This window comes from Ambystoma mexicanum, chromosome 1p (assembly GCF_040938575.1).
Source record: "Ambystoma mexicanum isolate Mex_15411 chromosome 1p, UKY_AmexF1_1, whole genome shotgun sequence".
NCBI lineage: Eukaryota > Metazoa > Chordata > Amphibia > Caudata > Ambystomatidae > Ambystoma > Ambystoma mexicanum.
The window spans coordinates 1,024,555,747-1,024,580,463 of NC_090921.1; the positions used below are offsets into that span (position 1 = coordinate 1,024,555,747).

The 24,717-nt window shown below is 41.3% G+C and overlaps 7 non-coding genes across 7 annotated transcripts; all 7 read right to left on the reverse strand.

Annotated features, from left to right (window-relative positions):
- Positions 1-3,570: 3,570 nt before the first annotated feature.
- Positions 3,571-3,656, reverse strand: TRNAY-GUA (transfer RNA tyrosine (anticodon GUA)). The gene is given in 2 exon segments: positions 3,571-3,606; positions 3,620-3,656. It is a non-coding gene; the product is annotated as a tRNA-Tyr (tRNA).
- Positions 3,657-5,507: 1,851 nt separating this feature from the next.
- Positions 5,508-5,593, reverse strand: TRNAY-GUA (transfer RNA tyrosine (anticodon GUA)). Its single transcript is given in 2 exon segments — positions 5,508-5,543; positions 5,557-5,593. It is a non-coding gene; the product is annotated as a tRNA-Tyr (tRNA).
- Positions 5,594-9,290: 3,697 nt separating this feature from the next.
- TRNAY-GUA (transfer RNA tyrosine (anticodon GUA)) lies at positions 9,291-9,376 on the reverse strand. Its single transcript is given in 2 exon segments — positions 9,291-9,326; positions 9,340-9,376. It is a non-coding gene; the product is annotated as a tRNA-Tyr (tRNA).
- Positions 9,377-14,968: 5,592 nt separating this feature from the next.
- On the reverse strand, positions 14,969-15,054 carry TRNAY-GUA (transfer RNA tyrosine (anticodon GUA)). The gene is given in 2 exon segments: positions 14,969-15,004; positions 15,018-15,054. It is a non-coding gene; the product is annotated as a tRNA-Tyr (tRNA).
- A 3,099-nt stretch (positions 15,055-18,153) lies between these two features.
- Positions 18,154-18,239, reverse strand: TRNAY-GUA (transfer RNA tyrosine (anticodon GUA)). The gene is given in 2 exon segments: positions 18,154-18,189; positions 18,203-18,239. It is a non-coding gene; the product is annotated as a tRNA-Tyr (tRNA).
- Positions 18,240-18,797: 558 nt separating this feature from the next.
- TRNAY-GUA (transfer RNA tyrosine (anticodon GUA)) lies at positions 18,798-18,883 on the reverse strand. Its single transcript is given in 2 exon segments — positions 18,798-18,833; positions 18,847-18,883. It is a non-coding gene; the product is annotated as a tRNA-Tyr (tRNA).
- Positions 18,884-19,443: 560 nt separating this feature from the next.
- On the reverse strand, positions 19,444-19,529 carry TRNAY-GUA (transfer RNA tyrosine (anticodon GUA)). Its single transcript is given in 2 exon segments — positions 19,444-19,479; positions 19,493-19,529. It is a non-coding gene; the product is annotated as a tRNA-Tyr (tRNA).
- Positions 19,530-24,717: the final 5,188 nt, after the last annotated feature.

Below are 24,717 nucleotides of genomic sequence, written 5' to 3' on the forward strand. Positions count from 1 at the left end.
TTACTGACCACCATACTAAGGGGGAAAAGTTGAAAGGCGGCACCTCACAGGCCATCTCCTCAGAGTATTCAGCCGTGTTGGGCCTTGACAATATTTTAATATCTTGGATGGTGTATAGTGTTCTCTCATTTCCCTTGAGAAATCAAGATTGTCAAGGGGATTCTGCTGTTTTGCCAGTTCATAGCAAGAGATGGGGATCCAAAACACCTCACAGGAAACCAATGAAGATTCGTGTTGGACAGAAAAATAACATGGTCACAGCCTCAAAGCAAAAGGCATATATTTTCAGTGATGAAATATAATATAATTATAAATTGTCTGTTATTTTACTTTCCAAGTATTTTACTTTCCAAGTATTCAATAAAACGTGCATTTGGCAGAAGTTCTTCGAGCCGGATTTGAACCAGCGACCTAAGGATGCCTGTTTTACCACTACAGTCCTCCGCTGTACCAACTGAGCTATCGAAGGCTTGCCAAATCAGTCTCTAGCAAGCTCAATACGAGCTTCCACTTCAACCGTCGACATTCAAACATCTCTTGCAATTCGTGCAAAATACTACAAATTTGGCTTGTGAGGTTCCCGAATTGAGTAAAAGCACATCAGTTCACAATTAAAAAAATGACCCCCTCCGCAGTCTCCCGCATGTTACTGACCACCATACTAAGGAGGAAAAGTTGAAAGGCGGCGCCTCACAGGCCATCTCCTCAGAGTTTTCATCAGTGTTCGGCCTTGACAATATTTTAATATCTTGGATGGTGTATAGTGTTCTCCCATTTCCCTTGAGAAATCAAGATTGTCAAGGGGATTCTGCTGTTTTGTCAGTTCATAGCAAGAGATGGGGATCCAAAATACCTCACAGGAAACCAACGAAGATTGGTGTCGGACAGAAAAATAACGTGGCCACAGCCTCAAAGCAAAAGGCATCTATTTTCAGTGATGAAATATAATATAATTATAAATTGTCTGTTATTTTACTTTCCAAGTATTTTACTTTCCAAGTATTCAATAAAATGTGCATTTGGCAAAAGTCCTTTGAGCCGGATTTGAACCAGCGACGAGCTATCGAAGGCTTGGCAAATCATTCTCTAGCAAACTCAATACGAGCTTCCACTTCAACCGTCGACTTGTAAACATCTCTTGCAATTCGTGCAAAATACTACAAATTTGGCTTGTGAGGTTCCCGAATTGAGTAAAAGCACATCAGTTCCCAATTAAAAAAATGCCCCCCTCCGCAGTCTCCCGCATGTTACTGACCACCATACTAAGGGGGAAAAGTTGAAAGGCGCGCCTCACAGGCCATCTCCTCAGAGTATTCAGCCGTGTTGGGCCTTGACAATATTTTAATGTCTTGGATGGTGTATAGTGTTCTCCCATTTCCCTTGAGAAATCAAGATCGTCAAGGGGATTCTGCTGTTTTGTCAGTTCATAGCAAGAGATGGGGATCCAAAACACCTCACAGGAAATCAACGAAGATTGGTGTCGGACAGAAACATAACGTGGCCACAGCCTCAAAGCAAAAGGCATCTATTTTCAGTGATGAAATATAATATAATTATAAATTGTCTGTTATGTTATTTTCCAAGTATTTTACTTTCCAAGTATTCAATAAAATTTGCATTTGGCAAAAGTCCTTCAATCTGGATTTGAACCAGCGACCTAAGGATGCCTGTTTTAGCACTACAGTCCTCTGCTCTACCAACTGAGCTATCGAAGGCTTGCTAAATCAGTCTCTAGCAAGCTCAATACGAGCTTCCACTTCAACCGTCGACATTCAAACATCTCTTGCAATTCGTGCAAAATACTACAAATTTGGCTTGTGAGGTTCCCGAATTGAGTAAAAGCACATCAGTTCACAATTAATAAAATGACCCCCTCCGCAGTCTCCCGCATGTTACTGACCACCATACTAAGGGGGAAAAGTTGAAAGGCGGCGCCTCACAGGCCATCTCCTCAGAGTATTCAGCCGTGTTGGGCCTTGACAATATTTTAATATCTTGGATGGTGTATAGTGTTCTCTCATTTCCCTTGAGAAATCAAGATTGTCAAGGGGATTATGCTGTTTTGCCAGTTCATAGCAAGAGATGGGGATCAAAAAAAACACCTCACAGGAAACCAAAGAAGATTGGTGTTGGACAGAAAAATAATGTGGCCACAGCCTCAATGCAAAAGGCATCTATTTTCAGTGATGAAATATAATATAATTATAAATTGTCTGTTATGTTATTTTCCAAGTATTTTACTTTCCAAGTATTCAATAAAATTTGCATTTGGCAAAAGTCCATCGAGCCGGATTTGAACCAGCGACCTAAGGATGCCTGTTTTAGCACTACAGTCCTCTGCTCTACCAACTGAGCTATCGAAGGCTTGGCAAACCGTTTTCTAGCAAGCTCAATTCGAGCTTCCACTTCAACCGTCGACATGCAAACATCTCTTGCAATTCGTGCAAAATACTACAAATTTGGCTTGTGAGGTTCCCGAATTGAGTAAAAGCACATCAGTTCCCAATTAAAAAAATGACCCCCTCCGCAGTCTCCCGCATGTTAATGACCACCATACTAAGGGGGAAAAGTTGAAAGGCGGCGCCTCACAGGCCATCTCCTCAGAGTATTCATCAGTGTTCGGCCTTGACAATATTTTAATATCTTGGATGGTGTATGGTGTTCTCCCATTTCCCTTGAGAAATCAAGATTGTCAAGGGGATTCTGCTGTTTTGTCAGTTCATAGCAAGAGATGGGGATCCAAAACACCTCACAGGAAACCAACGAAGATTGGTGTCGGACAGAAAAATAACGTGGCCACAGCCTCAAAGCAAAAGGCATCTATTTTCAGTGATGAAATATAATATAATTATAAATTGTCTGTTATTTTATTTTCCAAGTATTTTACTTTCCAAGTATTCAATAAAATTTGCATTTGGCAAAAGTCCTTCGAGCCGGATTTGAACCAGCGACCTAAGGATGCCTGTTCTACCACTACAGTCCTCCGCTCTACCAACTGAGCTTTCAAAGGCTTGGCAAATCATTCTCTAGCAAACTCAATACGAGCTTCCACTTCAACCGTCGACTTGTAAACATCTCTTGCAATGTGTGCAAAATACTACAAATTTGGCTTGTGAGGTTCCCGAATTGAGTAAAAGCACATCAGTTCCCAATTAAAAAAATGACCCCCTCCGCAGTCTCCCGCATGTTAATGACCACCATACTAAGGGGGAAAAGTTGAAAGGCGGCGCTTCACAGGCCATCTCCTCAGAGTATTCAGCCGTGTTGGGCCTTGACAATATTTTAATATCTTGGATGGTGTATAGTGTTCTCTCATTTCCCTTGAGAAATCAAGATTGTCAAGGGGATTCTGCTGTTTTGCCAGTTCATAGCAAGAGATGGGGATCCAAAACACCTGACAGGAAACCAATGAAGATTCGTGTTGGACAGAAAAATAACGTGGCCACAGCCTCAAAGCAAAAGGCATCTATTTTCAGTGATGAAATATAATATAATTATAAATTGTCTGTTATTTTACTTTCCAAGTATTTTACTTTCCAAGTATTCAATAAAATGTGCATTTGGCAAGAGTCCTTCGAGCCGGATTTGAACCAGCGACCTAAGGATGCCTGTTTTACCACTACAGTCCTCCACTCTACCAACTGAGCTATCGAAGGCTTGGCAAATCAACTCTAGCAAACTCAATACGAGCTTCCACTTCAACCGTCGACTTGTAAACATCTCTTGCAATTCGTGCAAAATACTACAAATTTGGCTTGTGAGGTTCCCGAATTGAGTAAAAGCACATCAGTTCCCAATTAAAAAAATGACCCCCTCCGCAGTCTCCCGCATGTTACTGACTACCATACTAAGGGGGAAAAGTTGAAAGGCGGCACCTCACAGGCCATCTCCTCAGAGTATTCAGCCGCGTTGGGCCTTGACAATATTTTAATATCTTGGATGGTGTATAGTGTTGTCTCATTTCCCTTGAGAAATCAAGATTGTCAAGGGGATTCTGCTGTTTTGCCAGTTCATAGCAAGAGATGGGGATCCAAAACACCTCACAGCAAACCAACAAAGATTGGTGTCGGACAGAAACATAACGTGGCCACAGCCTCAAAGCAAAAGGCATCTATTTTCAGTGATGAAATATAATATAATTATAAATTGTCTGTTATTTTATTTTCCAAGCATTTTACTTTCCAAGTATTCAATAAAATTTGCATTTGGCAAAAGTCCTTCAATCTGGATTTGAACCAGCAACCTAAGGATGCCTGTTTTACCACTACAGTCCTCTGCTTTACCAACTGAGCTATCTAAGGCTTGGCAAATCAGTCTCTAGCAAACTCAATACGAGCTTCCACTTCAACCGTCGACTTGTAAACATCTCTTGCAATTCGTGCAAAATACTACAAATTTGGCTTGTGACGTTCCCGAATTGAGTAAAAGCACATCAGTTCCCAATTAAAAAAATGACCCCCTCCGCAGTCTCCCGCATGTTACTGACCACCATACAAAGGAGGAAAAGTTGAAAGGTGGCGCCTCACAGGCCATCTCCTCAGAGTATTCATCAGTGTTCGGCCTTGACAATATTTTAATATCTTGGATGGTGTATACTGTTCTCTCATTTCCCTTGAGAAATCAAGATTTTCAAGGGGATTCTGCTGTTTTGCCAGTTCATAGCAAGAGATGGGGATCCGAAACACCTCACAGGAAACCAATGAAGATTGGTGTTGGACAGAAACATAACGTGGCCACAGCCTCAAAGCAAAAGGCATCTATTTTCAGTGATGATATATTATATAATTATAAATTGTCTGTTATTTTATTTTCCAAGTATTTTACTTTCCAAGTATTCAATAAAATTTGCATTTGGCAAAAGTCCTTCGAGCCGGATTTGAACCAGCGACCTAAGGATGCCTGTTCTACCACTACAGTCCTCCGCTCTACCAACTGAGCTTTCGAAGGCTTGGCAAATCATTCTCTAGCAAACTCAATACGAGCTTCCACTTCAACCGTCGACTTGTAAACATCTCTTGCAATTCGTGCAAAATACTACAAATTTGGCTTGTGAGGTTCCCGAATTGAGTAAAAGCACATCAGTCCCCAATTAAAAAAATGACCCCCTCCGCAGTCTCCCGCATGTTAATGACCACCATACTAAGGGGGAAAAGTTGAAAGGCGGCGCCTCACAGGCCATCTCCTCAGAGTATTCAGCCGTGTTGGGCCTTGACAATATTTTAATATCTTGGATGGTGTATAGTGTTCTCTCATTTCCCTTGAGAAATCAAGATTGTCAAGGGGATTCTGCTGTTTTGCCAGTTCATAGCAAGAGATGGGGATCCAAAACACCTGACAGGAAACCAATGAAGATTCGTGTTGGACAGAAAAATAACGTGGCCACAGCCTCAAAGCAAAAGGCATCTATTTTCAGTGATGAAATATAATATAATTATAAATTGTCTGTTATTTTACTTTCCAAGTATTTTACTTTCCAAGTATTCAATAAAATGTGCATTTGGCAAGAGTCCTTCGAGCCGGATTTGAACCAGCGACCTAAGGATGCCTGTTTTACCACTACAGTCCTCCGCTCTACCAACTGAGCTATCAAAGGCTTGGCAAATCAACTCTAGCAAACTCAATACGAGCTTCCACTTCAACCGTCGACTTGTAAACATCTCTTGCAATTCGTGCAAAATACTACAAATTTGGCTTGTGAGGTTCCCGAATTGAGTAAAAGCACATCAGTCCCCAATTAAAAAAATGCCCCCCTCCGCAGTCTCCCGCATGTTACTGACCACCATACTAAGGGGGAAAAGTTGAAAGGCGCGCCTCACAGGCCATCTCCTCAGAGTATTCAGCCGTGTTGGGCCTTGACAATATTTTAATGTCTTGGATGGTGTATAGTGTTCTCCCATTTCCCTTGAGAAATCAAGATTGTCAAGGGGATTCTGCTGTTTTGTCAGTTCATAGCAAGAGATGGGGATCCAAAACACCTCACAGTAAACCAACGAAGATTGGTGTCGGACAGAAACATAACGTGGTCACAGCCTCAAAGCAAAAGGCATATATTTTCAGTGATGAAATATAATATAATTATAAATTGTCTGTTATTTTATTTTCCAAGCATTTTACTTTCCAAGTATTCAATAAAATTTGCATTTGGCAAAAGTCCTTCAATCTGGATTTGAACCAGCGACCTAAGGATGCCTGTTTTACCACTACAGTCCTCTGCTCTACCAACTGAGCTATCTAAGGCTTGGCAAATCAGTCTCTAGCAAGCTCAATACGAGCTTCCACTTCAACCGTCGACATTCAAACATCTCTTGCAATTCGTGCAAAATACTACAAATTTGGCTTGTGAGGTTCCCGAATTGAGTAAAAGCACATCAGTTCCCAATTAAAAAAATGACCCCCTCCGCAGTCTCCCGCATGTTACTGACCACCATACTAAGGGGGAAAAGTTGAAAGGCGGCACCTCACAGGCCATCTCCTCAGAGTATTCAGCCGCGTTGGGCCTTGACAATATTTTAATATCTTGGATGGTGTATAGTGTTCTCTCATTTCCCTTGAGAAATCAAGTTTGTCAAGGGGATTCTGCTGTTTTGCCAGTTCATAGCAAGAGATGGGGATCCAAAACACCTCACAGGAAACCAATGAAGATTCGTGTTGGACAGAAAAATAACATGGTCACAGCCTCAAAGCAAAAGGCATCTATTTTCAGTGATGAAATATAATATAATTATAAATTGTCTGCTATTTTACTTTCCAAGTATTTTACTTTCCAAGTATTCAATAAAATGTGCATTTGGCAAAAGTCCTTTGAGCCGGATTTGAACCAGCGACGAGCTATCGAAGGCTTGGCAAATCATTCTCTAGCAAACTCAATACGAGCTTCCACTTCAACCGTCGACTTGTAAACATCTCTTGCAATTCGTGCAAAATACTACAAATTTGGCTTGTGAGGTTCCCGAATTGAGTAAAAGCACATCAGTTCACAATTAAAAAAATGACCCCCTCCGCAGTCTCCCGCATGTTACTGACCACCATACTAAGGAGGAAAAGTTGAAAGGCGGCGCCTCACAGGCCATCTCCTCAGAGTTTTCATCAGTGTTCGGCCTTGACAATATTTTAATATCTTGGATGGTGTATAGTGTTCTCCCATTTCCCTTGAGAAATCAAGATTGTCAAGGGGATTCTGCTGTTTTGTCAGTTCATAGCAAGAGATGGGGATCCAAAATACCTCACAGGAAGCCAACGAAGATTGGTGTCGGACAGAAAAATAACGTGGCCACAGCCTCAAAGCAAAAGGCATCTATTTTCAGTGATGAAATATAATATAATTATAAATTGTCTGTTATTTTACTTTCCAAGTATTTTACTTTCCAAGTATTCAATAAAATGTGCATTTGGCAAAAGTCCTTTGAGCCGGATTTGAACCAGCGACGAGCTATCGAAGGCTTGGCAAATCATTCTCTAGCAAACTCAATACGAGCTTCCACTTCAACCGTCGACTTGTAAACATCTCTTTCAATTCGTGCAAAATACTACAAATTTGGCTTGTGAGGTTCCCGAATTGAGTAAAAGCACATCAGTTCCCAATTAAAAAAATGCCCCCCTCCGCAGTCTCCCGCATGTTACTGACCACCATACTAAGGGGGAAAAGTTGAAAGGCGCGCCTCACAGGCCATCTCCTCAGAGTATTCAGCCGTGTTGGGCCTTGACAATATTTTAATGTCTTGGATGGTGTATAGTGTTCTCCCATTTCCCTTGAGAAATCAAGATTGTCAAGGGGATTCTGCTGTTTTGTCAGTTCATAGCAAGAGATGGGGATCCAAAACACCTCACAGTAAACCAACGAAGATTGGTGTCGGACAGAAACATAACGTGGCCACAGCCTCAAAGCAAAAGGCATCTATTTTCAGTGATGAAATATAATATAATTATAAATTGTCTGTTATTTTATTTTCCAAGCATTTTACTTTCCAAGTATTCAATAAAATTTGCATTTGGCAAAAGTCCTTCAATCTGGATTTGAACCAGCGACCTAAGGATGCCTGTTTTACCACTACAGTCCTCTGCTCTACCAACTGAGCTATCGAAGGCTTGGCAAACCGTTCACTAGCAAGCTCAATTCGAGCTTCCACTTCAACCGTCGACATGCAAACATCTCTTGCAATTCGTGCAAAATACTACAAATTTGGCTTGTGAGGTTCCCGAATTGAGTAAAAGCACATCAGTTCCCAATTTAAAAAATGACCGCCTCCGCAGTCTCCCGCATGTTACTGACCATCATACTAAGGAGGAAAAGTTGAAAGGCGGCGCCTCACAGGCCATCTCCTCAGAGTATTCATCAGTGTTCGGCCTTGACAATATTTTAATATCTTGGATGGTGTATGGTGTTCTCCCATTTCCCTTGAGAAATCAAGATTGTCAAGGGGATTCTGCTGTTTTGTCAGTTCATAGCAAGAGATGGGGATCCAAAACACCTCACAGGAAACCAACGAAGATTGGTGTCGGACAGAAAAATAACGTGGCCACAGCCTCAAAGCAAAAGGCATCTATTTTCAGTGATGAAATATAATATAATTATAAATTGTCTGTTATTTTACTTTCCAAGTATTTTACTTTCCAAGTATTCAATAAAATTTGCATTTGGCAAAAGTCCTTCGAGCCGGATTTGAACCAGCAACCTAAGGATGCCTGTTTTACCACTACAGTCCTCTGCTCTACCAACTGTGCTATCAAAGGCTTGGCAAATCAATCTCTAGCAAACTCAATACGAGCTTCCACTTCAACCGTCGACTTGTAAACATCTCTTGCAATTTGTGCAAAATACTACAAATTTGGCTTGTGAGGTTCCCGAATTGAGTAAAAGCACATCAGTTCCCAATTAAAAAAATGACCCCCTCCGCAGTCTCCCGCATGTTAATGACCACTATACTAAGGGGGAAAAGTTGAAAGGCGGCGCCTCACAGGCCATCTCCTCAGAGTATTCAGCCGTGTTGGGCCTTGACAATATTTTAATATCTTAGATGGTGTATGGTGTTCTCTCATTTCCCTTGAGAAATCAAGATTGTCAAGGGGATTCTGCTGTTTTGCCAGTTCATAGCAAGAGATGGGGATCCAAAATACCTGACAGGAAACCAATGAAGATTCGTGTTGGACAGAAAAATAACGTGGCCACACCCTCAAAGCAAAAGGCATCTATTTTCAGTGATGAAATATAATATAATTATAAATTGTCTGTTATTTTACTTTCCAAGTATTTTACTTTCCAAGTATTCAATAAAATGTGCATTTGGCAGAAGTCCTTTGAGCCGGATTTGAACCAGCGACCTAAGGATGCCTGTTTTACCACTACAGTCCTCCGCTCTACCAACTGAGCTATCAAAGGCTTGGCAAATCAACTCTAGCAAACTCAATACGAGCTTCCACTTCAACCGTCGACTTGTAAACATCTCTTGCAATTCGTGCAAAATACTACAAATTTGGCTTGTGAGGTTCCCGAATTGAGTAAAAGCACATCAGTTCCCAATTAAAAAAATGACCCCCTCCGCAGTCTCCCGCATGTTACTGACCACCATACTAAGGGGGAAAAGTTGAAAGGCGGCACCTCACAGGCCATCTCCTCAGAGTATTCAGCCGCGTTGGGCCTTGACAATATTTTAATATCTTGGATGGTGTATAGTGTTCTCTCATTTCCCTTGAGAAATCAAGATTGTCAAGGGGATTCTGCTGTTTTGCCAATTCATAGCAAGAGATGGGGATCCAAAACACCTCACAGGAAACCAATGAAGATTCGTGTTGGACAGAAAAATAACATGGTCACAGCCTCAAAGCAAAAGGCATATATTTTCAGTGATGAAATATAATATAATTATAAATTGTCTGTTATTTTACTTTCCAAGTATTTTACTTTCCAAGTATTCAATAAAATGTGCATTTGGCAGAAGTTCTTCGAGCCGGATTTGAACCAGCGACCTAAGGATGCCTGTTTTACCACTACAGTCCTCCGCTGTACCAACTGAGCTATCGAAGGCTTGCCAAATCAGTCTCTAGCAAGCTCAATACGAGCTTCCACTTCAACCGTCGACATTCAAACATCTCTTGCAATTCGTGCAAAATACTACAAATTTGGCTTGTGAGGTTCCCGAATTGAGTAAAAGCACATCAGTTCACAATTAAAAAAATGACCCCCTCCGCAGTCTCCCGCATGTTACTGACCACCATACTAAGGAGGAAAAGTTGAAAGGCGGCGCCTCACAGGCCATCTCCTCAGAGTTTTCATCAGTGTTCGGCCTTGACAATATTTTAATATCTTGGATGGTGTATAGTGTTCTCCCATTTCCCTTGAGAAATCAAGATTGTCAAGGGGATTCTGCTGTTTTGTCAGTTCATAGCAAGAGATGGGGATCCAAAATACCTCACAGGAAACCAACGAAGATTGGTGTCGGACAGAAAAATAACGTGGCCACAGCCTCAAAGCAAAAGGCATCTATTTTCAGTGATGAAATATAATATAATTATAAATTGTCTGTTATTTTACTTTCCAAGTATTTTACTTTCCAAGTATTCAATAAAATGTGCATTTGGCAAAAGTCCTTTGAGCCGGATTTGAACCAGCGACGAGCTATCGAAGGCTTGGCAAATCATTCTCTAGCAAACTCAATACGAGCTTCCACTTCAACCGTCGACTTGTAAACATCTCTTGCAATTCGGGCAAAATACTACAAATTTGGCTTGTGAGGTTCCCGAATTGAGTAAAAGCACATCAGTTCCCAATTAAAAAAATGCCCCCCTCCGCAGTCTCCCGCATGTTACTGACCACCATACTAAGGGGGAAAAGTTGAAAGGCGCGCCTCACAGGCCATCTCCTCAGAGTATTCAGCCGTGTTGGGCCTTGACAATATTTTAATGTCTTGGATGGTGTATAGTGTTCTCCCATTTCCCTTGAGAAATCAAGATCGTCAAGGGGATTCTGCTGTTTTGTCAGTTCATAGCAAGAGATGGGGATCCAAAACACCTCACAGGAAACCAACGAAGATTGGTGTCGGACAGAAACATAACGTGGCCACAGCCTCAAAGCAAAAGGCATCTATTTTCAGTGATGAAATATAATATAATTATAAATTGTCTGTTATTTTATTTTCCAAGCATTTTACTTTCCAAGTATTCAATAAAATTTGCATTTGGCAAAAGTCCTTCAATCTGGATTTGAACCAGCGACCTAAGGATGCCTGTTTTAGCACTACAGTCCTCTGCTCTACCAACTGAGCTATCGAAGGCTTGCTAAATCAGTCTCTAGCAAGCTCAATACGAGCTTCCACTTCAACCGTCGACATTCAAACATCTCTTGCAATTCGTGCAAAATACTACAAATTTGGCTTGTGAGGTTCCCGAATTGAGTAAAAGCACATCAGTTCACAATTAATAAAATGACCCCCTCCGCAGTCTCCCGCATGTTACTGACCACCATACTAAGGGGGAAAAGTTGAAAGGCGGCGCCTCACAGGCCATCTCCTCAGAGTATTCAGCCGTGTTGGGCCTTGACAATATTTTAATATCTTGGATGGTGTATAGTGTTCTCTCATTTCCCTTGAGAAATCAAGATTGTCAAGGGGATTATGCTGTTTTGCCAGTTCATAGCAAGAGATGGGGATCAAAAAAACACCTCACAGGAAACCAAAGAAGATTGGTGTTGGACAGAAAAATAATGTGGCCACAGCCTCAATGCAAAAGGCATCTATTTTCAGTGATGAAATATAATATAATTATAAATTGTCTGTTATGTTATTTTCCAAGTATTTTACTTTCCAAGTATTCAATAAAATTTGCATTTGGCAAAAGTCCATCGAGCCGGATTTGAACCAGGGACCTAAGGATGCCAGTTTTAGCACTACAGTCCTCTGCTCTACCAACTGAGCTATCGAAGGCTTGGCAAACCGTTCTCTAGCAAGCTCAATTCGAGCTTCCACTTCAACCGTCGACATGCAAACATCTCTTGCAATTCGTGCAAAATACTACAAATTTGGCTTGTGAGGTTCCCGAATTGAGTAAAAGCACATCAGTTCCCAATTAAAAAAATGACCCCCTCCGCAGTCTCCCGCATGTTAATGACCACTATACTAAGGGGGAAAAGTTGAAAGGCGGCGCCTCACAGGCCATCTCCTGAGAGTATTCAGCCGTGTTGGGCCTTGACAATATTTTAATATCTTAGATGGTGTATAGTGTTCTCTCATTTCCCTTGAGAAATCAAGATTGTCAAGGGGATTCTGCTGTTTTGCCAGTTCATAGCAAGAGATGGGGATCCAAAACACCTCACAGGAAACCAATGAAGATTCGTGTTGGACAGAAAAATAACATGGTCACAGCCTCAAAGCAAAAGGCATCTATTTTCAGTGATGAAATATAATATAATTATAAATTGTCTGCTATTTTACTTTCCAAGTATTTTACTTTCCAAGTATTCAATAAAATGTGCATTTGGCAAAAGTCCTTTGAGCCGGATTTGAACCAGCGACGAGCTATCGAAGGCTTGGCAAATCATTCTCTAGCAAACTCAATACGAGCTTCCACTTCAACCGTCGACTTGTAAACATCTCTTGCAATTCGTGCAAAATACTACAAATTTGGCTTGTGAGGTTCCCGAATTGAGTAAAAGCACATCAGTTCACAATTAAAAAAATGACCCCCTCCGCAGTCTCCCGCATGTTACTGACCACCATACTAAGGAGGAAAAGTTGAAAGGCGGCGCCTCACAGGCCATCTCCTCAGAGTTTTCATCAGTGTTCGGCCTTGACAATATTTTAATATCTTGGATGGTGTATAGTGTTCTCCCATTTCCCTTGAGAAATCAAGATTGTCAAGGGGATTCTGCTGTTTTGTCAGTTCATAGCAAGAGATGGGGATCCAAAATACCTCACAGGAAGCCAACGAAGATTGGTGTCGGACAGAAAAATAACGTGGCCACAGCCTCAAAGCAAAAGGCATCTATTTTCAGTGATGAAATATAATATAATTATAAATTGTCTGTTATTTTACTTTCCAAGTATTTTACTTTCCAAGTATTCAATAAAATGTGCATTTGGCAAAAGTCCTTTGAGCCGGATTTGAACCAGCGACGAGCTATCGAAGGCTTGGCAAATCATTCTCTAGCAAACTCAATACGAGCTTCCACTTCAACCGTCGACTTGTAAACATCTCTTTCAATTCGTGCAAAATACTACAAATTTGGCTTGTGAGGTTCCCGAATTGAGTAAAAGCACATCAGTTCCCAATTAAAAAAATGCCCCCCTCCGCAGTCTCCCGCATGTTACTGACCACCATACTAAGGGGGAAAAGTTGAAAGGCGCGCCTCACAGGCCATCTCCTCAGAGTATTCAGCCGTGTTGGGCCTTGACAATATTTTAATGTCTTGGATGGTGTATAGTGTTCTCCCATTTCCCTTGAGAAATCAAGATTGTCAAGGGGATTCTGCTGTTTTGTCAGTTCATAGCAAGAGATGGGGATCCAAAACACCTCACAGTAAACCAACGAAGATTGGTGTCGGACAGAAACATAACGTGGCCACAGCCTCAAAGCAAAAGGCATCTATTTTCAGTGATGAAATATAATATAATTATAAATTGTCTGTTATTTTATTTTCCAAGCATTTTACTTTCCAAGTATTCAATAAAATTTGCATTTGGCAAAAGTCCTTCAATCTGGATTTGAACCAGCGACCTAAGGATGCCTGTTTTACCACTACAGTCCTCTGCTCTACCAACTGAGCTATCGAAGGCTTGGCAAACCGTTCACTAGCAAGCTCAATTCGAGCTTCCACTTCAACCGTCGACATGCAAACATCTCTTGCAATTCGTGCAAAATACTACAAATTTGGCTTGTGAGGTTCCCGAATTGAGTAAAAGCACATCAGTTCCCAATTTAAAAAATGACCGCCTCCGCAGTCTCCCGCATGTTACTGACCATCATACTAAGGAGGAAAAGTTGAAAGGCGGCGCCTCACAGGCCATCTCCTCAGAGTATTCATCAGTGTTCGGCCTTGACAATATTTTAATATCTTGGATGGTGTATGGTGTTCTCCCATTTCCCTTGAGAAATCAAGATTGTCAAGGGGATTCTGCTGTTTTGTCAGTTCATAGCAAGAGATGGGGATCCAAAACACCTCACAGGAAACCAACGAAGATTGGTGTCGGACAGAAAAATAACGTGGCCACAGCCTCAAAGCAAAAGGCATCTATTTTCAGTGATGAAATATAATATAATTATAAATTGTCTGTTATTTTACTTTCCAAGTATTTTACTTTCCAAGTATTCAATAAAATTTGCATTTGGCAAAAGTCCTTCGAGCCGGATTTGAACCAGCAACCTAAGGATGCCTGTTTTACCACTACAGTCCTCTGCTCTACCAACTGTGCTATCAAAGGCTTGGCAAATCAATCTCTAGCAAACTCAATACGAGCTTCCACTTCAACCGTCGACTTGTAAACATCTCTTGCAATTTGTGCAAAATACTACAAATTTGGCTTGTGAGGTTCCCGAATTGAGTAAAAGCACATCAGTTCCCAATTAAAAAAATGACCCCCTCCGCAGTCTCCCGCATGTTAATGACCACTATACTAAGGGGGAAAAGTTGAAAGGCGGCGCCTCACAGGCCATCTCCTCAGAGTATTCAGCCGTGTTGGGCCTTGACAATATTTTAATATCTTAGATGGTGTATGGTGTTCTCTCATTTCCCTTGAGAAATCAAGATTGTCAAGGGGATTCTGCTGTTTTGCCAGTTCATAGCAAGAGATGGGGATCCAAAATACCTGACAGGAAACCAATGAAGATTCGTGTTGGACAGAAAAATAACGTGGCCACACCCTCAAAGCAAAAGGCATCTATTTTCAGTGATGAAATATAATATAATTATAAATTGTCTGTTATTTTACTTTCCAAGTATTTTACTTTCCAAGTATTCAATAAAATGTGCATTTGGCAGAAGTCCTTTGAGCCGGATTTGAACCAGCGACCTAAGGATGCCTGTTTTACCACTACAGTCCTCCGCTCTACCAACTGAGCTATCAAAGGCTTGGCAAATCAACTCTAGCAAACTCAATACGAGCTTCCACTTCAACCGTCGACTTGTAAACATCTCTTGCAATTCGTGCAAAATACTACAAATTTGGCTTGTGAGGTTCCCGAATTGAGTAAAAGCACATCAGTTCCCAATTAAAAAAATGACCCCCTCCGCAGTCTCCCGCATGTTACTGACCACCATACTAAGGGGGAAAAGTTGAAAGGCGGCACCTCACAGGCCATCTCCTCAGAGTATTCAGCCGCGTTGGGCCTTGACAATATTTTAATATCTTGGATGGTGTATAGTGTTCTCTCATTTCCCTTGAGAAATCAAGATTGTCAAGGGGATTCTGCTGTTTTGCCAATTCATAGCAAGAGATGGGGATCCAAAACACCTCACAGGAAACCAATGAAGATTCGTGTTGGACAGAAAAATAACATGGTCACAGCCTCAAAGCAAAAGGCATATATTTTCAGTGATGAAATATAATATAATTATAAATTGTCTGTTATTTTACTTTCCAAGTATTTTACTTTCCAAGTATTCAATAAAATGTGCATTTGGCAGAAGTTCTTCGAGCCGGATTTGAACCAGCGACCTAAGGATGCCTGTTTTACCACTACAGTCCTCCGCTGTACCAACTGAGCTATCGAAGGCTTGCCAAATCAGTCTCTAGCAAGCTCAATACGAGCTTCCACTTCAACCGTCGACATTCAAACATCTCTTGCAATTCGTGCAAAATACTACAAATTTGGCTTGTGAGGTTCCCGAATTGAGTAAAAGCACATCAGTTCACAATTAAAAAAATGACCCCCTCCGCAGTCTCCCGCATGTTACTGACCACCATACTAAGGAGGAAAAGTTGAAAGGCGGCGCCTCACAGGCCATCTCCTCAGAGTTTTCATCAGTGTTCGGCCTTGACAATATTTTAATATCTTGGATGGTGTATAGTGTTCTCCCATTTCCCTTGAGAAATCAAGATTGTCAAGGGGATTCTGCTGTTTTGTCAGTTCATAGCAAGAGATGGGGATCCAAAATACCTCACAGGAAACCAACGAAGATTGGTGTCGGACAGAAAAATAACGTGGCCACAGCCTCAAAGCAAAAGGCATCTATTTTCAGTGATGAAATATAATATAATTATAAATTGTCTGTTATTTTACTTTCCAAGTATTTTACTTTCCAAGTATTCAATAAAATGTGCATTTGGCAAAAGTCCTTTGAGCCGGATTTGAACCAGCGACGAGCTATCGAAGGCTTGGCAAATCATTCTCTAGCAAACTCAATACGAGCTTCCACTTCAACCGTCGACTTGTAAACATCTCTTGCAATTCGGGCAAAATACTACAAATTTGGCTTGTGAGGTTCCCGAATTGAGTAAAAGCACATCAGTTCCCAATTAAAAAAATGCCCCCCTCCGCAGTCTCCCGCATGTTACTGACCACCATACTAAGGGGGAAAAGTTGAAAGGCGCGCCTCACAGGCCATCTCCTCAGAGTATTCAGCCGTGTTGGGCCTTGACAATATTTTAATGTCTTGGATGGTGTATAGTGTTCTCCCATTTCCCTTGAGAAATCAAGATCGTCAAGGGGATTCTGCTGTTTTGTCAGTTCATAGCAAGAGATGGGGATCCAAAACACCTCACAGGAAACCAACGAAGATTGGTGTCGGACAGAAACATAACGTGGCCACAGCCTCAAAGCAAAAGGCATCTATTTTCAGTGATGAAATATAATATAATTATAAATTGTCTGTTATTTTATTTTCCAAGCATTTTACTTTCCAAGTATTCAATAAAATTTGCATTTGGCAAAAGTCCTTCAATCTGGATTTGAACCAGCGACCTAAGGATGCCTGTTTTAGCACTACAGTCCTCTGCTCTACCAACTGAGCTATCGAAGGCTTGCTAAATCAGTCTCTAGCAAGCTCAATACGAGCTTCCACTTCAACCGTCGACATTCAAACATCTCTTGCAATTCGTGCAAAATACTACAAATTTGGCTTGTGAGGTTCCCGAATTGAGTAAAAGCACATCAGTTCACAATTAATAAAATGACCCCCTCCGCAGTCTCCCGCATGTTACTGACCACCATACTAAGGGGGAAAAGTTGAAAGGCGGCGCCTCACAGGCCATCTCCTCAGAGTATTCAGCCGTGTTGGGCCTTGACAATATTTTAATATCTTGGATGGTGTATAGTGTTCTCTCATTTCCCTTGAGAAATCAAGATTGTCAAGGGGATTATGCTGTTTTGCCAGTTCATAGCAAGAGATGGGGATCAAAAAAACACCTCACAGGAAACCAAAGAAGATTGGTGTTGGACAGAAAAATAATGTGGCCACAGCCTCAATGCAAAAGGCATCTATTTTCAGTGATGAAATATAATATAATTATAAATTGTCTGTTATGTTATTTTCCAAGTATTTTACTTTCCAAGTATTCAATAAAATTTGCATTTGGCAAAAGTCCATCGAGCCGGATTTGAACCAGGGACCTAAGGATGCCAGTTTTAGCACTACAGTCCTCTGCTCTACCAACTGAGCTATCGAAGGCTTGGCAAACCGTTCTCTAGCAAGCTCAATTCGAGCTTCCACTTCAACCGTCGACATGCAAACATCTCTTGCAATTCGTGCAAAATACTACAAATTTGGCTTGTGAGGTTCCCGAATTGAGTAAAAGCACATCAGTTCCCAATTAAAAAAATGACCCCCTCCGCAGTCTCCCGCATGTTAATGACCACTATACTAAGGGGGAAAAGTTGAAAGGCGGCGCCTCACAGGCCATCTCCTGAGAGTATTCAGCCGTGTTGGGCCTTGACAATATTTTAATATCTTAGATGGTGTATAGTGTTCTCTCATTTCCCTTGAGAAATCAAGATTGTCAAGGGGATTCTGCTGTTTTGCCAGTTCATAGCAAGAGATGGGGATCCAAAATACCTGACAGGAAACCAATGAAGATTCGTGTTGGACAGAAATATAACGTGGCCACAGCCTCAAAGCAAAAGGCATTTATTTTCAGTGATGAAATATAATATAATTATAAATTGTCTGTTATTTTACTTTCCAAGTATTTTACTTTCCAATTATTCAATAAAATGTGCATTTGGCAAGAGTCCTTAGAGCTGGATTTGAACCAGCGACCTAAGGATGCCTGTTTTACCACTACAGTCCTCCGCTCTACCAACTGAGCTATCCAAGGCTTAGCAAATCAACTCTAGCAAACTCAATACGAGCTTCCACTTCAACCGTCGACTTGTAAACATCTCTTGCAATTCGTGCAAAATACTACGAATTTGGCTTGTGAGGTTCCCGAATTGAGTAAAAGCACATCAGTTCCCAATTAAAAAAATGACCCCCTCCGCAGTCGCCCGCATGTTACTGACCACCATACTAAGGGGGAAAAGTTGAAAGGCGGCACCTCACAGGCCATCTCCTCAGAGTATTCAGCCGCGTTGGGCCTTGACAATATTTTAATATCTTGGATGGTGTATAGTGTTCTCTCATTTCTCTTGAGAAATCAAGATTGTCAAGGGGATTCTGCTGTTTTGCCAGTTCATAGCAAGAGATGGGGATCCAAAACACCTCACAGGAAACCAATGAAGATTTGTGTTGGACAGAAAAATAACGTGGTCACAGCCTCAAAGCAAAAGGCATCTATTTTCAGTGATGAAATATAATATAATTATAAATTGTCTGTTATTTTACTTTCCAAGAATTTTCTTTCCAAGTATTCAATAAAATGTGCATTTGGCAAAAGTCCTTCGAGCCGGATTTGAACCAGCGACCTAAGGATGCTTGTTTTACCACTACAGTCCTTCGCTCTACCAACTGAGCTATCGAAGGCTTGGCAAATCAGTCTCTAGCAAGCTCAATACGAGCTTCCACTTCAACCGTCGACATTGAAACATCTCTTGCAATTCGTGCAAAATACTACAAATTTGGCTTGTGAGGTTCCCGAATTGAGTAAAAGCACATCAGTTCACAATTAAAAAAATGACCCCCTCCGCAGTCTCCCGCATGTTACTGACCACCATACAAAGGAGGAAAAGTTGAAAGGCGGCGCCTCACAGGCCATCTCCTCAGAGTATTCATCAGTGTTCGGCCTTGACAATATTTTAATATCTTGGATGGTGTATAGTGTTCTCCCATTTCCCTTGAGAAATCAAGATTGTCAAGGGGATTCTGCTGTTTTGTCAGTTCATAGCAAGAGATGGGGATCCAAAATACCTCACAGGAAACCAACGAAGATTGGTGTCGGACAGAAAAATAACGTGGCCACAGCCTCAAAGCAAAAGGCATCTATTTTCAGTGATGAAATATAATATAATTATAAATTGTCTGTTATTTTACTTTCCAAGTATTTTACTTTCCAAGTATTCAATAAAATGTGCATTTGGCAAAAGTCCTTCGAGCCGGATTTGAACCAGCGACCTAAGGATGCCTGTTTTACTACTACAGTCCTCCGCTCTACCAACTGAGCTATCGAAGGCGTGGCAAATCGCTCTCTAGCAAACTCAATACGAGCTTCCACTTCAACCGTCGACTTGTAAACATCTCTTGCAATTCGTGCAAAATACTACAAATTTGGATTGTGACGTTCCCGAATTGAGTAAAAGCACATCAGTTCCCAATTAAAAAAATGACCCCCTGCGCAGTCTCCCGCATGTTACTGACCACCATACTAAGGGGGAAAAGTTGAAAGGCGGCGCCTCACGGGCCATCTCCTCAGAGTATTCAGCCGTGTTGGGCCTTGACAATATTTTAATATCTTGGATGGTGTATACTGTTCTCTCATTTCCCTTGAGAAATCAAGATTGTCAAGGGGATTCTGCTGTTTTGCCAGTTCATAGCAAGAGATGGGGATCCGAAACACCTCACAGGAAACCAATGAAGATTGGTGTTGGACAGAAACATAACGTGGCCACAGCCTCAAAGCAAAAGGCATCTATTTTCAGTGATGAAATATAATATAATTATAAATTGTCTGTTATTTTATTTTCCAAGTATTTTACTTTCCAAGTATTCAATAAAATTTGCATTTGGCAAAAGTCCTTCGAGCCGGATTTGAACCAGCGACCTAAGGATGCCTGTTTTACCACTACAGTCCTCCGCTCTACCAACTGAGCTTTCGAAGGCTTGGCAAATCATTCTCTAGCAAACTCAATACGAGCTTCCACTTCAACCGTCGACTTGTAAACATCTCTTGCAATTTGTGCAAAATACTACAAATTTGGCTTGTGAGGTTCCCGAATTGAGTAAAAGCACATCAGTTCCCAATTAAAAAAATGACCCCCTCCGCAGTCTCCCGCATGTTAATGACCACCATACTAAGGGGGAAAAGTTGAAAGGCGGCGCCTCACAGGCCATCTCCTCAGAGTATTCAGCCGTGTTGGGCCTTGACATTATTTTAATATCTTGGATGGTGTGTAGTGTTCTCTCATTTCCCTTGAGAAATCAAGATTGTCAAGGGGATTCTGCTGTTTTGCCAGTTCATAGCAAGAGATGGGGATCCAAAACACCTGACAGGAAACCAATGAAGATTCGTGTTGGACAGAAAAATAACGTGGCCACAGCCTCAAAGCAAAAGGCATCTATTTTCAGTGATGAAATATAATATAATTCTAAATTATCTGTTATTTTACTTTCCAAGTATTTTACTTTCCAAAATGTGCATTTGGCAAAAGTCCTTCGAGTCGGATTTGAACCAGCGCCCTAAGTATGCCTGTTTTACCACTACAGTCCTCCGCTCTACCAACTGAGCTATCGAAGGCTTGGCAAATCATTCTCTGGCAAACTCAATACGAGCTTCCACTTCAACCGTCGACTTGTAAACATCTCTTGCAATTCGTGCAAAATACTACAAATTTGGCTTGTGAGGTTCCCGAATTGAGTAAAAGCACATCAGTTCCCAATTAAAAAAATGACCCCCTCCGCAGTCTCCCGCATGTTACTGACCACCATACTAAGGGGGAAAAGTTGAAAGGCGGCACCTCACAGGCCATCTCCTCAGAGTATTCAGCCGCGTTGGGCCTTGACAATATTTTAATATCTTGGATGGTGTATAGTGTTCTCTCATTTCCCTTGAGAAATCAAGATTGTCAAGGGGATTATGCTGTTTTGCCAGTTCATAGCAAGAGATGGGGATCAAAAAAACACCTCACATGAAACCAATGAAGATTGGTGTTGGACAGAAAAATAATGTGGCCACAGCCTCAATGCAAAAGGCATCTATTTTCAGTGATGAAATATAATATAATTATAAATTGTCTGTTATGTTATTTTCCAAGTATTTTACTTTCCAAGTATTCAATAAAATTTGCATTTGGCAAAAGTCCTTTGAGCCGGATTTGAACCAGCGACCTAAGGATGCCTGTTGTACCACTACAGTCCTCCACTCTACCAACTGAGCTATCGAAGGCTTGGCAAGTCATTCTCTAGCAAACTCAATACGAGCTTCCATTTCAACCGTCGACTTGTAAACATCTCTTGCAATTCGTGCAAAATACTACAAATTTGGCTTGTGAGGTTCCCGAATTGAGTAAAAGCACATCAGTTCCCAATTAAAAAAATGACCCCCTCCGCAGTCTCCCGCATGTTACTGACCACCATACTAAGGGGGAAAAGTTGAAAGGCGGCACCTCACAGGCCATCTCCTCAGAGTATTCAGCCGCGTTGGGCCTTGACAATATTTTAATATCTTGGATGGTGTATAGTGTTCTCTCATTTTCCTTGAGAAATCAAGATTGTCAAGGGGATTATGCTGTTTTGCCAGTTCATAGCAAGAGATGGGGATCAAAAAAACACCTCACAGGAAACCAAAGAAGATTGGTGTTGGACAGAAAAATAATGTGGCCACAGCCTCAATGCAAAAGGCATCTATTTTTAGTGATGAAATATAATATAATTATAAATTGTCTGTTATTTTATTTTCCAAGTATTTTACTTTCCAAGTATTCAATAAAATTTGCATTTGGCAAAAGTCCATCGAGCCGGATTTGAACCAGCGACCTAAGGATGCCTGTTTTACCACTACAGTCCTCTCCTCTACCAACTGAGCTATCGAAGGCTTGGCAAACCGTTCTCTAGCAAGCTCAATTCGAGCTTCCACTTCAACCGTCGACATGCAAACAACTCTTGCAATTCGTGCAAAATACTACAAATTTGGCTTGTGAGGTTCCCGAATTGAGTAAAAGCACATCAGTTCCCAATTTAAAAAATGACCGCCTCCGCAGTCTCCCGCATGTTACTGACCACCATACTAAGGAGGAAAAGTTGAAAGGCGGCGCCTCACAGGCCATCTCCTCAGAGTATTCATCAGTGTTCGGCCTTGACAATATTTTAATATCTTGAATGGTGTATGGTGTTCTCCCATTTCCCTTGAGAAATCAAGATTGTCAAGGGGATTCTGCTGTTTTGTCAGTTCATAGCAAGAGATGGGGATCCAAAACACCTCACAGGAAACCAACGAAGATTGGTGTCGGACAGAAAAATAACGTGGCCACAGCCTCAAAGCAAAAGGCATCTATTTTCAGTGATGAAATATAATATAATTATAAATTGTCTGTTATTTTACTTTCCAAGTATTTTACTTTCCAAGTATTCAATAAAATTTGCATTTGGCAAAAGTTCTTCGAGCCGGATTTGAACCAGCGACCTAAGGATGCCTGTTTTACCACTACAGTCCTCCGCTCTACCAACTGTGCTATCAAAGGCTTGGCAAATCATTCTCTAGCAAACTCAATACGAGCTTCCACTTCAACCGTCGACTTGTAAACATCTCTTGCAATTCGTGCAAAATACTACAAATTTGGCTTGTGAGGTTCCCGAATTGAGTAAAAGCACATCAGTTCCCAATTAAAAAAATGACCCCCTCCGCAGTCTCCCGCATGTTAATGACCACTATACTAAGGGGGAAAAGTTGAAAGGCGGCGCCTCACAGGCCATCTCCTGAGAGTATTCAGCCGTGTTGGGCCTTGACAATATTTTAATATCTTAGATGGTGTATAGTGTTCTCTCATTTCCCTTGAGAAATCAAGATTGTCAAGGGGATTCTGCTGTTTTGCCAGTTCATAGCAAGAGACGGGGATCCAAAACACCTCACAGGAAACCAACGAAGATTGGTGTCGGACAGAAAAATAACGTGGCCACAGCCTCAAAGCAAAAGGCATCTATTTTCAGTGATGAAATATAATATAATTATAAATTGTCTGTTATTTTACTTTCCAAGTATTTTACTTTCCAAGTATTCAATAAAATTTGCATTTGGCAAAAGTCCTTCGAGCCGGATTTGAACCAGCGACCTAAGGATGCCTGTTTTACCACTACAGTCTGAGCTATCGAAGGCTTGGCAAATCATTCTCTAGCAAACTCAATACGAGCTTCCACTTCAACCGTCGACTTGTAAACATCTCTTGCAATTCGTGCAAAATACTACAAATTTGGCTTGTGAGGTTCACGAATTGAGTAAAAGCACATCAGTTCCCAATTAAAAAAATGACCGCCTCCGCAGTCTCCCGCATGTTACTGACCACCATACTAAGGAGGAAAAGTTGAAAGGCGGCGCCTCACAGGCCATCTCCTCAGAGTATTCAGCCGTGTTGCGCCTTGACAATATTTTAATATCTTGGATGGTGTATAGTGTTCTCTCATTTCCCTTGAGAAATCAAGATTGTCAAGGGGATTCTGCTGTTTTGCCAGTTCATAGCAAGAGATGGGGATCCAAAATACCTGACAGGAAACCAATGAAGATTCGTGTTGGACAGAAATATAACGTGGCCACAGCCTCAAAGCAAAAGGCATCTATTTTCAGTGATGAAATATAATATAATTATAAATTGTCTGTTATTTTACTTTCCAAGTATTTTACTTTCCAAGTATTCAATAAAATGTGCATTTGGCAAGAGTCCTTAGAGCCAGATTTGAACCAGCGACCTAAGGATGCCTGTTTTACCACTACAGACCTCCGCTCTACCAACTGAGCTATCGAAGGCTTGGCAAATCAACTCTAGCAAACTCAATACGAGCTTCCACTTCAACCGTCGACTTGTAAACATCTCTTGCAATTCGTGCAAAATACTACAAATTTGGCTTGTGAGGTTCCCGAAATGAGTAAAAGCACATCAGTTCCCAATTAAAAAAATGACCCCCTCCACAGTCGCCCGCATGTTACTGACCACCATACTAAGGGGGAAAAGTTGAAAGGCGGCACCTCACAGGCCATCTCCTCAGAGTATTCAGCCGCGTTGGGCCTTGACAATATTTTAATATCTTGGATGGTGTATAGTGTTCTCTCATTTCTCTTGAGAAATCAAGATTGTCAAGGGGATTCTGCTGTTTTGCAAGTTCATAGCAAGAGATGGGGATCCAAAACACCTCACAGGAAACCAATGAAGATTCGTGTTGGACAGAAAAATAACGTGGTCACAGCCTCAAAGCAAAAGGCATCTATTTTCAGTGATGAAATATAATATAATTATAAATTGTCTGTTATTTTACTTTCCAAGTATTTTACTTTCCAAGTATTCAATAAAATGTGCATTTGGCAAAAGTCCTTCGAACCGGATTTGAACCAGCGACCTAAGGATGCCTGTTTTACCACTACAGTCCTCAGCTCTACCAACTGAGCTATCGAAGGCTTGGCAAATCAGTCTCTAGCAAGCTCAATACGAGCTTCCACT